We start from the raw sequence: 5536 nt of genomic DNA, 5'->3' as shown, positions 1-5536 counted from the left end.
AAATATGTATGTGTAAACTTGAACAATACTTCGATTATTATAATGGAACAATTGGTCTGGGTGATGCCTGGTGGATCTGTATAAATTTATTTTATTCGCATAAAACCTTTTCGCAATAATTTATGTATCTATTGTGTATGTATACATATAAAATTTCGGATTTAAAATGAGTTATATTTTTAACAAATATGCATTTTTAATTTAAATGGATGTTTTTTTTTTCATTGAAGATGAAATCATTCGAAACTTCCATTATTACTTAAATATGTATATGTTCGATACTTGTTCAATTACTCTATACAATAATTACCTTGTATTACCTGTGTTGCATATTATAAAATTTGCTAAAATGCAAACACGCACAGTGTAATGTTGTCTTTGCGGATAATAATATTGGAAAATTTGTTTGTAATCATTATTGACGAGTATTAGTGAATATATGATTGTCGTCATATTGTCACGAAGTAATCACTAGTAAAGTTTATTTTATTTTTCATACAGTCAACAAGTGTTTAGTAATTATTATTATACTTATTAAATTTATACTAGTGTTGTACCCGATGAAGTATCATGGCATTGGTTATGACGTATTACATAAGTTATTAAATAAAAAAAATATATAAAAAAGGGTCTGTGCTATGTTCTATCCGGTTCGGTGATTACTGGTCACAAATTACTCGTCACAAAGTCACTAAAATCTCTATAACGGAACATCTGGCAGCCGAAAAGTCCATCATACTAACGATAACTATCATAGTAACGAGAACTTGAGTGCCAAATATTGTGTATTCGCGATTTTCATGGCAAAAAATGTCTTTGTGACCACCCCAATGTGACGAATAGTCCAATTACCGTTCTATCCACAGGCGGTCGTATTTTTTTCGGGTTTGGTGCAAATGATCGACAAGCGCCAGACAGACTGAACCATAGATTAACTGGATGGCTGCTTTAAACGCAATTCCCGACTTAACGAATGATAGATTGCACATCAGATGACGAGTAACCTTTCGATGTGCACAGATGCAAATATTAAAATTGAGTTGGTTCTTTCTGGCGAGTTTAATAAGGCAAAATTCGGAACTGAAGTATCAGAAGCACAGAACGTGTACAGGGTAGGTATGTCGGGACTTCGGGTAGATTTCGCTTAGTGTAAGTGCGAGCAGTGCGCACGCATAAGGTACACGTACAGTTAATCTGTGGTTCAGTCTATCTGGCGCTTGTCGATCGTTTGCACCGCGTCGATTTTTTTCAAATACCTTTTAAATATATTTATATTTAATCCCTGCGCTGCAAACGATTGCAAACCAAGCGGGCGCATGCTCGTTTCATACTTTTGTCTCGGCTTTTGCCATTTCAAACTTGCCAGAAAGATCCAACTCAATTTTAAGAATTGCCAATCATCAATGTACATCGAAATGTCATCTGCGCAACCCCATGAATATCTCGTTTTTCGCACATGCTGAAATTCAAACAGTTAAAATTCAATCGAAATGAGCATGCAGCCGGGTGGTTTGCAATCATTTGCAGCAAACCCATATTTAATTGTTTAATATGAAGAAAAAAATGGTAAATACTACCTAACTACCTACCTACATATAAACAATATAAAAAACCAATAGAAAAATTGATTAATTAAATAAATTTTCAATTGAAAATTTAGGCTTAGAGGAAACATTGGTAGCAAACAGTATATATATATAAGTGTTTTTCTTTCGTTATTATATTTTTCGTACATTTTTAGCTGTGACGTACATATGTTTGTCGAATCGAAACGACTATTATAGTACGGCGAGCGTTATCGCAGATACACATACACACAGACAGAATAGCGATATTATCTATATGATGGATGAAAACCTCAGAGTGAGCATTTACGAAGATATTTGTCGACAGGTAAATTTCTCGTTAGGTCTCTGGAGACATTTGTCGTAACTAGCGATACTACAATTGACTTGGCGCTCAAACTTTTCCGTACTTTGCGAAACATATTTCCGGACACGAACTTTGCGGACGCGATCTTTCCGGACACTGATTATTCCGTTAATAACTGATTAGCTCCGAGATTGAACAATACAAATCTTTGTCCGAAATAGTCAGTGTACGAAATTCCGTGTCCGGAAACATCCTGTACGGAAAAATCGGATGACCGTCACCGCACCGAATGTTAAAAAGTCGAAAATGTTCGTTTACCATGCATACATATGAAAAACGGTTAGTATACATATCAGTGGCGTGCGGTAAAAGTCTCTCATCCTCACTTAATTTGCGCGAGCAGGATACAACAGGAACAAGAGGAACAGGATTTTCCTCCCGTATTCTGCGCGCGCACATTAAACAAGGCTGTATGACAAAAAGAGAGATAATTTCACCGCATGCCACTCATATACATATATTATATACATAGTACCGTTTTCCATGCACCCTTTTTTTATCTTTCAACTTAAAATCTTTCGACTTTCGATCTTTGCCTTCCGATATTTGCGTTTTCGGGCTTTTCACTTTCGGTCCCGTGAGGTAGACCTGGAAAAATCATATCTACATATGTACTAGTGGAGGTAAACGGGTTACATCCCAAATGTGAATCGCTACCAGGATAACCGCCGCTACGAAAATCTCGCGCGCGCTGGTCTCCTATCGCACGAAATTGCCGTACAGAAAACTGCCCAAATATTGCTCAGAAAAAGATTTTTTTAATGATATTTGGGTAGTTTTGAGCAATATTTTGTCAGTTTTCTGTACGGCAATTTCCCTGTGCGACAGGAGACCCGAGCGGGAGCGGCAGTTATCTTGGTAGCGATTCACATTAAGGATGCAATCACCGAACTACTAGTGGCGTGTCGTGGAAATCTCCCCGTTTTTAAAAACTTTTATTTTTATCGCACAGCCTTACTTACATACGTGTGTGCGATAAGGATGCAAGGGAACTAGGTGACGTCATACCGAGTCCCCTTGCTGGCGCACACGGAAGTGAGGCTGTGCGATAAAAACAGGAAGATTTCCACCACACGCTGCTGTTACATACTTGTCTTTCTATTTCGTCTCTGAAATTATTTTACAAAATATTATTTTTTGAAATGCGATTTTGTAAATATATTGTAACAAAGAACTAAACTTTATCTTTACAAAAGACGCTCTGTCTGTCTTGCGCGTATCTGTGTGATTACGAGAACGTGCCAACTTTCAATAACAGACTTATACACAGGCCCACGCCTAGGAGTTCGGCCGAAATATAATGTTGAAAATTTTTATCACAATAAAAATTAACCAGAAAAGTAAAACGTTTAATTCTGAACAGGACCAGACGACAAGATTTTCGTATTTTTTAAGGAATATAATTTTTTCGACTCTCATTTCTTTCAGCCGCCTTTATACTTCGGCCGCCCGTATGCGTTGCACACATTTGTACATATAGTAGGTGCGGGCCTGCCTTTACATACATATACTATTTGATTATATTGCTTTGTGAACTGTTGGCAAACAAGTTAGTGGTTCTTTTTCCTGTTGTCGCTGAACGCTTAGCTGTTGATTTGTCTACAGACGAATTTATATCGTTAAAAGCCATATTGATGAATAAAAAATCTTTAAAAAAGAGTATTTACCCGTTAATTAATTATTTAAGTTCACCTATTTGTTTAGTATCTTCTTCATATTATAATATTATATATTGAATGATATTAATATTATTTCAAATTGTAATATAATTGAATTTATCAAACGAACAAGTTCAAAAACTCTTCACATCATCTCTGCAATGTCCTTGACTTACTATAATGCATGCCACAAATTACCATTCAATGTGGAAAATCGCGTGTTTAGCAAATACAAAGACACCGTCGATGAAATACAAACGACATTATATTCCGGTATTATTCTTGTTAATAAATTAATCATTTTCCAAATAGCCTGACTCCAAAGATCTGTCAGCTTAAAAAACGTATGATATATCAAATTCAAAACACTCAGCTGAGCAATCACATGCTATGTAGCTGATAAAGTTACATCTAATCTACGATTTAAGATGTCAGATTGAAAGTGAAAGTTGTGCAACCGTGTGAATGCTTACTTGTTAAGGTTAAACTGCAGTATCAATATCAGACAAGCCAATGGATATTCGCGCGGTCTACTTGGTGTAAGCCACGACCCCCACCTATCTTTTTTATTTACTTTAATTTGAGTCGTATGAACAGGTATTTTGACACCCACCTGTGCAAGCTTTGATAGTTAATAATTAGTGCAAAAAGATTGAACTTGAACGACAACTTTTGTATGTGTGAAGGTCCAAAATTCATCCCTAAAACTTAAATTACAATTGGCTGATGAATCGAGACCGATTTATCATGTTTTTATATAGGGAGCAATTAAAACGTCCGTTTTATAAAATAAATGAGCATTTAAAAAAAATTTTGTACAATAAAAAATGTTTCTGTACATTACAAAAAATATGTGTTCATTTTTAAATGACGGATACAGATTGCATTAGAAACTTTGCTTTGATCATTGAAAAAAATATTTGCTACTTAAAAAACGAATTTTTGGTACTTAACCGTTTGCCCGCGGCCGTCTTCTATAGAAGATTTGCGCGACAAGTCTGTAGCGCGGCTGTCTTCCATAGAGTTTCTGAACTTTGCACGGGATTTTGAGCCTTATATGCGCCTATTTCAACTGTTTTAAGGTTCAAAATTGGTTGAATATATTACTGAGAGTTGAACGCCACCTATTCAATTTGCTTAAAATGAATATATACCAGTCAAAATTAGTTTTTTGTGGAACCATACTGAAACCTCGTTTATGTGACGTCACGTCTGTCGAACAATGGCGACGATACGTCTCAATTGTATGAAGAATGATTATTTGACAATTAAGCCAAAACTACGAGATATATTATGTATTTTATTGTTTAAAATAATACTTTATGTGTTAATTAACATATCTGGTAACTTGAGTAAATATTAAAAGCTGTATTTAAGGTCAAAAACTCGATTGCCAAATTCGCGAAAAAGGTGCCGCGTACAGGGCTTGTTAGCTACATATATTTATTGCCTCGAGCAAAGGGTTAAATGTGTATTACAATGACCAAAATACGAACCGCCAACGACCAGCGCTTCTCTCTACTGGATTCCTTCTTTTTTACTCTTCGGCTTGCGACCTTCGACACCTACGACCTTGGCTTCGACTCTACGACCTGACATCATCATTCAGTTGACAGTTGTCAATAGCGAAAGACTGCAACGTTGCCACTTTTTATATCTATTCTAATGCTAAAATCTATTTTTTCGAATGATCGTTTCATATTTTCTAATGGTCACTTTATAATGACAAAATATTTGATTCGATGCACAACACGAGATTGTCTAGTGCACCGAAAATAATGCAAATTTTTAATGCACAAATATTTTTTTTAAGATACATACGAAGTATTTTTCTCAACGTATAGTTAAATCGTACCCTTTTATATCATACATGCAAAATCTTAAATGAAAAATAAAACACAAATTAAATACAATTCATTTTATTGAAAATATTGATTGAGCTTGAA

The sequence above is a fragment of the Arctopsyche grandis genome, chromosome 3 (genome assembly GCF_051622035.1).
Source record: "Arctopsyche grandis isolate Sample6627 chromosome 3, ASM5162203v2, whole genome shotgun sequence".
NCBI lineage: Eukaryota > Metazoa > Arthropoda > Insecta > Trichoptera > Hydropsychidae > Arctopsyche > Arctopsyche grandis.
This window is presented reverse-complemented; position numbering follows the sequence as displayed.